General features: G+C 44.8%; 1 protein-coding gene across 1 annotated transcript in view; it reads right to left on the bottom strand.

The window, feature by feature from the left end:
- LOC144139812 (RYamide receptor-like) overlaps positions 1-12,457 on the bottom strand; it is a 322,882-nt gene that overhangs the window by 240,506 nt on the left and 69,919 nt on the right. The gene's annotated exons all lie outside the window — the stretch shown is intronic.

Raw genomic sequence — 12,457 nt, 5'->3', positions numbered from 1 at the left:
TTAAATAACCACATACACGTTCTGGGGCAAAGGCTGCACTCCATGAGGGCGAAAAATGGTGAACAGAGCGGACACAACATGAAGCTGTCTTTGTGCGAAGATCCTGAAATAAAGATCTGCGCCTCGGCTTGTTTGGAGAAACAACAGCCCAGCGGCGGTCGCTCGTGGTTGCGTCTGAACTAGGTTAACTGCGAGTTGCAGGGTGCAAGGGATTCCTTTAAACTCGTAAACTCCTTACCTTTAGTTTAATGACCTAAGCCTCTTGAATGAGTGTACTTATGATATTGCAGTGCGCCATTAATATTTCAACACCTTTCCACCTGCCCGTCTTGCGTAAATTAATAACCACAAATAGCTATCTTGATCGATTGTGTGGTTTAACGCACGGATGCTACACAGGCGATGAAGCGCGCCGTAGTGGAAGGCTCCGGATTACAAATAGCTGTTTTAGGGATGGCCCTCCCTCAAAATACTTGACAGACTGCCGAAACCGTTTTTTCATTAAAAAGTTTGGCGCCATTCCTGACTTCATGGCCATGTACTGCAAAAGCTAGCGTTTGCGAGGCAACTTCTTTTTAACATTCTTTTACGTCGTTCATTGTAGGTTATTATCGGCTGGTTTTAGGGCAGTTTAGCAGAGCTTGGTACAACATCGACCTGTGTGGAGTGCCTCTAAACAAGTTGCAGATATCTAAGCTGTGTTCGAATAGGAGCATTGAAATCTCCTGTGCCAGCAACTAGGCTTTAGTTCCCACTAAAGGTAGTGTTTTTTTTTCTATTGTTGAGTGAGCATCCCTCTATCATTACTTAGCTTCATTGCTGAGGTCCTCACAACCGAACATCGTGGCCGCAACCGGTCTAAAAATTCTCACTTGCTGGTGCTTCATTAGATGGCGCTGTGTACGCACTTGGGTGCTGCCTCGCGGGCGATTGCAATACAATGCAATTCAATAGCGCGAAGGCTGAGCCTGAGATAATGAAAAGCACAGCAACAGCGATGCAGGTAGCGTCTACATCACGTCGCCATCTGCGTCTACATTGTCTAGGATCAGATTCCCTTCCGAACACCCATAACCCCGTTCCATCTTCCCCTATTTATTCCCTGACAACCCAACCCCTCCAGCTTCTTCCCAGGGGAGATCGGGGGAATCTCCCCAAACCCGCTATCCTGGCCGTAGTGTCACTTGAGTAGCTTCCCCCACTTATTTTATTTTCACCCAGGAGTGGTATAAACTTTAATTTACGCTTGACCAATTCATTTATCTTAAAATTGGGTTAAGCCTGCAGTACTCAGTAGTGCGGGCCGAGGCAAAGCAATTTATGTTTTTTTAAAAAGCCTCACACTAACATCTGTCTAGTATGTCTAGATGGCAGCCCAAAAAAACTTTGTTTGTCTAGACAAGTGGTGTCGTATCTCGGTAAAGCGCTATCTTTGAAATATGAAGCCACACTACTGCCCGTTATTGTGGGCACGAAAGATGTCGAGCTATGACTGTCATAACGACTAAAGCTCAGCAAAGAAATAAACAAAGGAAATAGAAAAAAAGTGAGTCCTGATAGAAAATCTGCGAAGCGGTTTCACGAGTACTCTGCGACATTGTCTCTGCTTAAGCTAAAATGTCTAATGTACCGGTGCGGGGCAGGAATATCAATGATGAATTCAAGGGTAATGATCTTTGTGAACAGGTCGTGGAAAAAGAATTAAGAAGCAGCAAGAATGCTCTAGGGCACACGATAAGTGGCTGTGAAAAATGAACTTCGGCAACGACAGTATCCAAGACACTTCACAAACGTCAAAGGTCAGAAAGCTTCAGTGCGACACACGTCAGAACGTAAGGAGGAAATCTCTTGTGTGGCTATGCCCTGGAGTAAGGACGGATGCCTATTCTAGCGAACAAGAAGTGCGGTTGAAAGATGACAGGAGGGAAGACATGGGCGGTGACCCCATTTTGAATGCAGTAAAGTTCCAGGAGAAGGAGTACGGGACAAAACGCCGACCGAATTATATCTCTTAAGACGCCACTGAAACGATTTCCTGAACACGAACAGAGGTAGATATTGATTTCACGAAGTCCAAAACTTTCTCTTCCAAACGGATACCTTTATAAGAAATGCTATAGCATAATAGAAAATTAAGGATATGTTTGGTGTGTTCATTCTGCATTCTCTATCGCTAATTTGACGAGTAAAACTTTCTTTTTATTTTCTGCGCTTTCACAGGAGCGATAGGTGGAGATAAGGTGCAAGTTGTATGAGAACATTAGACAACCTGGTCGTGCATAGAACCTTTACGTGTGCTCCAATTCCTACTAAATGCTGATGTTAAGCAAATAGGCGGTACAATGAGAATTTTCCTTTTGTTAAGACGATATGGTCTTGCCCCGCGGCTGAGATGAGCAGTTTCGGTTGAAATCTCTAAAACACTGAATGTTACATTAAGTTTACGTTCATCAACATAGACGTGACTGTTTGGAAGAGCAGCGCAAACAGTTCCTTTCTCCCACCAAAGTAACGTCACCTAACAAAGTTTTGCCACAAGGCACGTATTGGAGTAGCGTTCGTAATAAGGAGGGCCGTCATGGACGGCCAGTAGAATTTATGCATGAAAGACTCATTTTGTACGCAACAAAGCTCTCATGCAAGCATTGACAAAGAATGACAGAATACCACACGATGACGTGCAAGGTATGCACAGGTTGCTGGGCTGCCTACGTACTTCGTAATGTTTACAACAAACAGCAAATGATGAAAATGATCATGCTTACTATTATAGAAGTTTCGTCCAGTTTTTACTTCTATTTTATTGGTGAGGTTGCGCATAGAACTTTACTTATTGAGTGTAATGATACCTCACTAATGACCAGGCCGTAGGTGTTTGAAATTTCTGCTTTAAAAGACATTCTATCCTTCGCTGTTACAGCACTACATATCAATCTGCATCACCATTAGGTTGAATCTGAAGTCAAAAAGTCTGGATGGGTGGCGGTTACTTCTGCTTGCATGTGGAAGGAAAGCTCTTGAAGAACGGTCCCTTTTTTTAGCAGTTGTGCCGGACCATCGTAACAGCCAACATAAAGTTTAAACAAAGCAGATAATCATTTATATGTGCATCTCGTCAAAAAACTCTTTTTTAATTTTAATATTTGTTTTTTTACCAGAAACTATATTTTCAGCACCCGTATTCGAATCATTAACGTCCTTTGCTATATTGCCTGGCCACGTCAGCCTGGTCACTGATCCATATGGCCCAAATCGTTTTGTCTTCGAAGCGCTTCACAAAACACACCAAAAGGTCTTGGCAAGTTGGAGTGATTGCTAGTCATTCCTTCTATCCTGTGTATGGCTTTTCTTCGACTAAGCATTTTTTTTGTGTGTGTGCTGGCTTACAACAACTACTCTTGAGTGCAACTGGTATCTCGTGGCAAGGAGCCCATCATCTACCTTTGAATCTGGCGTCCGGATGAAAGCTTTTTTTTCTGCTATGTACAGGCTCAAAGGGGGGGGGGGGGTTCGGCTTGAGTGCATTTGCTTACACTTGTATACGCGTCCCCTGCATGACCGGCCACTCAAGCAATGGGATGCGTGTCGTAACCTGATGCTGCCAGACGATGCTCCAACGCCTTGGCCCAGCCACTCAGTTCGCAATCACCCCATGGCGGAAATAGAGGATAGCTGACAACCAATTCGACATTAAAGGTGCCCAGACAGCGGGCGACGGCATTCATTGATCGGGTAGGCTTATGCGGGATGAACTGGTCGTGGGCTGTGACGGCTGGGATTGCAACCCCCGTATTTGTGATTGCACGAAACGAAAGAAAAGGGTGTGCACAGAAAAAATACACTTTCTTGCAATGAGGAGAGTTTCAGGTAGTTGGAAGGGCACCGCAGATAAAAGACATGATCTTCGCAGTCATTCTGTTGGCTAATATAACGAACAAGGTGTTTATCTTGGGAAGGAGAGCCCTGATTTCTCAGATATGTCACTCACAGACGTGAGAAACGACAGGAAATATTGCAGAACATTGAAAGAAGAAATCTTATGCTGAAGATGCCATGATCTTTGATGAGAAAAAAATATGCTGGGCTATACCTTTTGTATTTGCCTGACTGCGTAAGCACCCCCTGATTTTCTTGAGTGAACAAAACAATGTTTATCAGGCATCGATATCCGAAAACCTCAGAGCAGACCGTAGGTGTTTCCATTAGCATCTGCGAAACGTAAGGCTGATGATGTGACTTTTGCCTCCACGCCAAAAAAAATTGATTCGTTAAACTGAGCAAGGGTAATTCGACGTACATTTTCAGCTTATTATGTTTTGTTAAAACCCAAATGATGTTGCAAAAACTTTATACAACAAAGCAGGTGCCCATCTTCCTTAAATAGGATCTGGAGGAACTCAAATTGTTCTCACTTTTGGCCTGTTATTTCCCTTATTTTGATTTAAAAAATGTGTCTACTGTCGGAATCCTATCGACACCCAACTGTGTGCATCCCTGGAATAGTACTTTAATATAGCGATCAAAATCTTTCACCTCTTCTTCACTTCCTCGATGTTTCTCACCATGATAGTGTATTCCCAGCACAGGCGTGCGTTATGCAAAATATGCCGGCCGAATTTTTCGAGAGTTATTAGTCGAGAATAATTCGGCAATAATTTGGGACAAAAATATTTGCGCCTTTCTGCTTTCATAAAAACGGAAAAGCGCAATAACCAACATCAATGTTTGTTTCCTGGTCGAATTCATTCAATATTACTGTTGAGCCGAGCTTCCCCCACCTTGTCTTCTAGGCAACATTCTATTAAATAGTATTGGCAATACTCGCGTAATTTCGACTCGGCTCTGCGAAATAATTCCTACATTCATTATTTAAACGCTGTCAAAAAAATCCACATTTATTACAATTTAGCCTGAATGAGGCGGATTCCTTGACTGCGTTCGCTATCAGGAGTATCGTGAAGCTCATCGTGCAAAGTTACTCACCAGGACAGCAGGCTTTTCGACTCAGTCAATGGGTAAATCGTCAACGTTTGCGCCACACTATGCCGGGTCAAGCGACCAGTATGCGTGCGGCCGAGTGTTGAGCCAGAAACAGGCGAAACATGTAGATTGTAAGTTGGCAAGAAAACATTTTTGCAGATCACATGATTTGAAAACAGATCTAATTCGTCCTTGCATTCACAAAAAATTATGTGGAGCAATTAATTTTGCTGACGCGAACACATGTGACCCTTTGAATAAGTATGCGGCTTTTGTGACGTTTCATCTTCAGTGAAACTTGCCAAAATGACAACGGCGCTATGACCCTTCCAACGTATGGGTGGCTGTGGAACAATTAACACCACTGGGGCGTTCAGTTCACAACACACGCTGAAATCTCCGCAGACGCGGCGCTGTTTATGTGCACTCAAAGGATAATCTCCAAACAAACAAAAAGTATATGAAAACCGTTCATTTACAGCTGCTTCCCACGGTCGTCCTTAACGTAGACTTTAGGACGCAATAACTGACGTGACTTGGAAAGAAAAAAACAAAAGTGGTAGTGGCACGTTCATTTGCGGCAGTGTGCAGGATCACCAAACAAGGACAAACCACAAGTTCGATTTTACTCCGTCCAGAAATGTATTAGAAAAAAAGACCTAAGAAAGAAAATTTAAATTTGCATTCTTTCGTGGGCTTAATGTTTCTGTTTGAATATTTTTGTCGTCATTTCGCAATCCTCAATATATTCTTTCCCAAAATAGATGTTCTACTGCAGCAGTTAGGCTCGGTCCAGCGTAATCTCTTACCATAATGTAACCGTCAGATGGCTCGAATGAGCCATTTGGCACATCTTTGCGCAGCTTGTTTTTACTGTACTCCTAAATTTCCCCACTATTTTTTGTTCGTCACGAGCCGTTAGCTCCGTTCGTGTGCGGACCCCGTGACCACGTTGGCACATTGCAATTTCTCTTTGTTCCCGGTGGAGGTTTAAGAGATTACATTTGGTGAAAAAGAACACATACGGAGTGGTACGGAAGAAAACCCACCCTTGGCACCCATTTTCCTCCTGGCGCCCTCGCTTCTGATGGTAGGTGACATTATTTCGGGCTAGGGAGCCCGTCGACACCACCTGGGGTACGCCCTTGGGCTGCTAGAATGCAACAGACGGTCTCGGGATCAGAATACACGGTTGAATCATTGCAGGGAGGCGAAAAAGCAATAAAACCTATCAGGAGGTGTTGATGAGGCGACAACAGATTCGCTGTGAATCTACATTGATTACGTGTGCAATATGTTACGACCTGCTCCGTTCGCAGGAACCTTCCCGTTTACATCTCGTCATTAGAAAACCTAAGCCGTGCCTGTACGCAAGAAACAGCAAAAGAAGAAGAAATAAGCGGGGTGTGAAGAACAGGGAAATGAGCTTTCCTTTTGAGCTGATACATTGTACTTTTCAAGGCTCGCCGTACTACAACCTTTTTTCTTCCTTGGGAACCCCATTACGACTTTTTTTGTGCGCTTTGTAAGAGCTCACACGCCTTCAAAGAACTGAGACTGAGAAGTTCCAAAATGGTCATTTAATGGGAAAAACGCGAGCGGTCGCATGACGGCACAGAGCCAAGGCTTGTTCAACTGAAGAGTTGAAATTAGGAATTGAGGAAATTCAAGTTTTGGTGTCTTACGCCCATAAAGTCCACATAAACTCACGCACGCGCACAAGCACACGCACTCGCACACGTATCGAAAAAAAATCCTTCCTGATTGGCTTCTGGTGTTCACGACAAAAGGGAAATCCAACGAGAACAGCACTCAGGAAGAGGAGGACCGTCGAGTAAAATTGAAAACAGCGCTTTCTCTGGTACTGGAACGTTTGTGGCGTGATCTTTGATGTCACAAAAAATAGCACAGAAACGAGGAAGAGAAATACCAGGTATAATCATTTACTTTTCAGCAAAAGGTCTTTGATGGTTTTCAGACTACAGTTGAGAGGGGTATCTACGTGGGATCATTCAGGTAAAAAAAGAGTCATTGTACTTTTAGTTTCAAAGTAGATACGTAACACGTGCCCTCTTTATGGGACAATGGTTCTGCTATTGGACAAAACTTGTTCACACACGTGACTATTCGCATTTCATATATAAAAAATAAGTAAAACACCTTTCTGGTTGTGTGTGTGTGTGCGTGCGTGCGTACGTGTGCGTGTGCGTGTGTGTGTGTGCGTGTGTGTGTTGTGTGTGTGCATGTGTTTGTGTGCGCGTGCGTGTGCGTGTGTGTGCATGTGTGCGTGTGTGTGTGTTGTGTGTCTGTGTGTGGGCGTGTTGGTGTGTGTGTTGTGTGTGCGTGTGTGTGTTGTGTGTGCGTGTGTGTGTGTTGTGTGTCTGTGTGTGTGCATGTGTGTTGTGTGTGTTTGCGCGTGTGCGTGTGCGTGTGTGCGTGTATGTGTGTTGTGGGTGTGTTGTGTGTGTGTGTTGTGTGTGCATGCGTGAGTGTGCGTGAGTGTGCGTGTGTGCGTGTGTGTGCGTGCGTGCGTTTGTTGTGCGTGTGCGTGTGTGTGTGCGTGTGTGTGCGCATGTGTGCGCCTGTGTGTGTGCGTGTGTGTGTTGTGTGTCTGTGTGTGTGTGTGTGCGTGTGTTGTGTGTGCGTGTGCGTGTGCGTGTGTTGTGTGTGTGTGTGTGTGCGTGTGTTGTGGGTGTGCGTGTGTGTGTGTGCGCGTGTGTGTGTGCGTGTATGTGTGTGTGCCTGTGTGTGTATGCGTGTGTGCGTTGTGTGTCTGTGTGTGCGTGTGCGTGTGTGCGTTCTGTGTGCGTGTGTGTGTGCGTGTGTGATGCCTGTGTGTGCGTGTGTGTGTCTTGGGTTGTGTTGTCTGTGTGTGTTGTGTGTGTCTTGGGTTCTGTTGTCTGTGTGTGTTGTGTGTGTTTGTGCATGTGTGTATGCTGTGTGCGTTGTGTGTGTCTGTGTGTGTATGTTGTGTGTGTGTGTGTTTTGTGTTTGTGTATGTGTGTGTGCGTGTGTTGTGTGTGCATGTGTGGGTGCGTGTGCGTGTGTGTGCGTGTGTGTTGTGTGTGTTGTATGTGTTGTGTGTGCGTGTGTGTGTGTTGTGTGTGTGTGCGTGTGTGTGTCTTTTATAACCATACATAAATATTTTTTGCCGATTCGTCCGCACGCAATAATTGAGGTGAAACCCATTCTTTGAGGATTAATTTTCAGTGCAATTGCTGACGTTATCCCCTCTTGATCAAAGACGTTATTTCGGCTTGGTCACCACATTGCCTGCAGTAGTCAAGCAGTGTGCATTTAGGACACTCATGGTAATAATGGGGCAGTTATCCGATTGATGCTGTGCTGTCTCTATTAAGCGTTCTTCTATATTAGCACGACCTCCTCCCCCTACCCTCCACACCCCCTTTCCACCCTCTTCGCGGCTGTGTCGGATTGTACATTTTCACCAAGGCTTTACACACAGATTCATTTACACGCAAGAGCTCGCTATACAGGGACAAACACACAGCAAGGGCTGGTGGAATTTAAGAATAGCGCGTAAAGCACTTATGTATAGCTGACAAGTAGAATGCGCCCTTTGCGTGTCCGCTGCTTTGTAGTTTCTCTTGGCGTGACTGCCGAGCAACAAACCTTCGTCCAGATGACGGCTTGCGGGCCATTGTGCTGAGTCCGTACTGTAATATGAATGATGACGCTGTCATCTGCACGTTCGTAACTGGGTAACGACCGGATGCCGCGCATATAGACCCGTCATGCGGCACACGCTTCGGCTACACATCATCTCATTGACCACGCTAAAGCTTCGCGCTTGGTTCTGCCCCTGCGCTGCCGGCTGTTTCAAATTGTTTTATCTAAGATGGAAACGAGCGACGTTCGTTCTTCAGTTACGGGCATGCCTTTGGTGGGAAAGTAAATGAGGACCAGCGTAATGGAGAAATTGTTTTGGCATCTACGAGATAGATTTCCACCCTGGTCAAGGACTTTCGTGATTTCGCTTGCGCTTCCCACTTTCCACGGCTTCCAAGTAGGTTTGCATATTATTGATTTTATTGGTTTCCCCTTCGCAACTAGCCCCTCTGTTCACGGTCAAGGTCGACAGCGTGTACACCTGCGCTCAGACATACTGTCGCAGTTCCCATAAATACATTACAAGGACTCATGAAAGGACACGCCAACATTTGACTGTAGCTGCATTCAAGGCCTGCAGGGCGTTCCTTGGTTTGAACGGAATTTCTTGTTTTTGGTATGTTAGAAGATGATTCGAGTGGTCGAAGTTAATCCGTGGCACCTCCTATTTTCACTGCGATAAAGCTTAACACGATGACACTTTGCTTACCAGGTTTTTTCCAAAACCCATGGTCGCAGTATTCTCAGTGAGAAAACAAACTGAAGAAAATAGGCCTAGGCCCTTACGCAAACAACAATTCCGGGGATACCGACTGTAGGTAGTAAACGTCCCATCAAACCTGGGCAGACAACAGCGATCGTTTTATATTGGTTTCAAGAAAGCGCATTAGAGGAAGCCTCACAAGGCTGTTGGACTGCGTTCTCTCACTGCTATCCCCATTGGGCAAGCTGATGAAGAGGGAAGGTTACACAAATCCTGTTGCGAAACCGAAGGAAGACATTGTGTCTTGCTTTGATATATATACCTAGTTCGAAGTACATAAGCGTTACAAATAATGACTTATGAAAGTTTGTTCCGGCACAAAGTCCTCGTCTTTTTTTCTTTTGTGCCATTTTCTGCAGAAAGACCAAATGAAAGAAAAAGTAATATAGCGCTAACAAGCAAGAACGGAGACTACATTTCTGATCATAGGCATCGCAGACACTCTGATGGCGGCAACTGAGGAACGTTTGAGATTCCCGGGCGAGATTCCAGAGCTGATTTTATGACTTCGCCTCGGATATTGAAGCGACGGACACGATATAAAGGGCTCAGAATGAGTTGTGATCGTGCCTACCGCCGTATACTTGCTGAAGGGAACGACGTGTTCGATGCAGCATTTAGTCGGGCGGTCGTTACCACGAAGTGGCGATGCCCACTGGCGGTTCCTGATAGCGTGGCTGATGTACATCTACGGCACAATGCGGACACATTTCCGACATCGTGCCCTTAGGAATTCCGCTGCTTGACTGCTAAGAGTCGGAAAACGTGGGAAGAGTATTCGTGCTGCATTTTCGGCATTTCGCAGTTTGTATAGACCTATCCTAGCGGTAACACAATCTAGCTTCACTTTCTCGCTGGCATTGTCTAGCGTCTTCTGCACTTGGAAAAACTGTGAAAGTGGAAATGAAAAACAACGTATAGAACAGATGGTTTTGGAAATCATTAATAAATTCACCTTTTACTTACTTCCGTCCGAATAATGCTATGTTCAGCTAATTGCAGTGAGAGACATTTCAATCTTTTATCAAGAAGTCTATCAGTGACACAAAGAAAAATGTGTATGTGGCACCTTGTCTATGCAACATGTTTTTTGCAGCAGAGTTGTTATTCAACCTATACAGCGGTCTTTGGTAGCTTGTGACTTCGTAGAAAAATAACAACGACTGGAAGAACAGGTCAGATGGTGGGGACACAAGCTTCCATTTCCTTTCTCCGTTCGGGAGCAAATGGATGTATCGCCGTTTGATAGGAAGTCAGTGCACTCACCCGTGGTTGTAAGAGCGCTCTTCCTCTTTCTAACAGAGGTGGTTTGATTCAAAGTTGAAACTACCCTAACCACAACAACTATTTTCCGGTTTATTTGTGGGTAAAGGTCTCCATTCGCAAGGTTTGCCGTTCCTGGAAAACGTGATTGATCAGGCGCCCAATAACACAAACAGTGTTTACGCGAATGTTACGCCAAAACCTTTTGTTGCCTTTTTTTACCAATACTTACAGTACTTATTACGCATTATTGGATTTTATCTGCATAACATTTACGGCAACAAATATGTTCTCTGATAGGTACTTCACATAAAATGTTTTTGTCAAAAGCACCCATAATCGCAACGGTTACATGTTCGTGCAATGAATGTGGGCAGTCATACTTGCAATAACGTTCCTTAAAGATCACCAAGCTCGCTAAACGCCCTTTGGTTGACCTCCGTTCCCCTTCAGAAAGGTTCCGCTGGCGTTTCCTCCAAATTCTCAAAATAGTGCTGCCAGTATAGTTGAGCTTTTGCTTTCAGTGACGCTTTCCTCAATTGCTTGGTCAGGAGCCAGGCAGTCGCTCAGCAAACAACCAGCAATTGTTCTGACCGGATGCCCACAGTAGATACGTACCTTGAAGCCCCGTTACGTTGGGCAGCGTCGACTTTTCCTGGCTTTGCGACGAGGAAATTCTTCGCCCTTACCGAGCTGCTTTCAGGCCCATTAAAAGGAGATCTGGAACTAACTGGAGACATACATCCACCCGCCCGTTGAACAAGCTTTCAGCAAAGAAGACCGTCTGCGAACCGAAATGACGGCAGCTTTGTTCCTACCCCAGCAACATCATCCCGGCTCACCGTAGCACTAATACTGGAAAGATGTAAGGGCCGCGAAGGGCAGCTTGGCTCCAGTTAAGTGTGTTTTTTGAGAACGCAGTTAACAAAAGGCTGTTTGGCGGTCCTCCGTTCTCAGAAATGAGATTTTTCGTTTGATTTAAGATGAAGTACATCCTTTCTGCACTGAAAGGAAGGCAATAAAGTGAGACACCAAGCACACTTCGCATCTTCGCAACATTGGAGATGTCTTTTATGCCTCTCTACAGCGTCAGTGGCCACTCGGTACCTTTGACACCTTTCGGGGATATCGTAATTTCTCATAACCCTGTTTCTTACTTGCTCACACAGCGGAAATGGAGGCAGTCGCGCACGGTTGAAATCAGCGCTCAAATTCAAAAGAACAACGAAGAAATCTTTCACGTTCAGCCACTAAGCATGAAAGCGTAGAGTGAACGCGTTATGCGAACGAAGTTGCCTAACTTCTGTTGGTTAGAAAGTATTGTCGTAAAAAATGGGTGTAAGGGTTGCAGAGGGTTGCGGCTCATATGGCAATCTTCCGCAGGTCAGCAACAGCGGCTCTTTGTAATTCTGGAGAATGATTTGTGCGCGTTCTAATACAGATTTCGACGATTAATAAATCAAAATGAGAGCCATAAATTTCAGAGAAAAACGATGGCATGGAATACTGGTGAACTGGCCACACGAAAACATACAAATCATATTCATTTCTGGTTAAGCAGGAAGTAAAATAAGTTATTTCATAAGCAACGGGCATCACTGCTGTTTATTTCATTTTAATATATGCATTAAGAGGGCCTAGGGGAGTCTCTAACCCGTTCTTTTCAAAGAAATTCAAAAGACAACCGAATCTGTATTAACAAAAATGGAGCGCGAATGAACGCAAAACATATGAGAGAAAGAAGTAAGGAAAAAGGCCGGCGGCACTCGGGTGCATTTGCAGAGGTACTATGGCTTTTCTAGGCACTATACCGGTTGCCCC

Source organism: Haemaphysalis longicornis, unplaced genomic scaffold, assembly GCF_048455015.1.
Source record: "Haemaphysalis longicornis isolate Haplotype H1 unplaced genomic scaffold, Haemaphysalis longicornis Haplotype H1 scaffold_1, whole genome shotgun sequence".
NCBI lineage: Eukaryota > Metazoa > Arthropoda > Arachnida > Ixodida > Ixodidae > Haemaphysalis > Haemaphysalis longicornis.
This window is presented reverse-complemented; position numbering and strand designations above follow the sequence as displayed.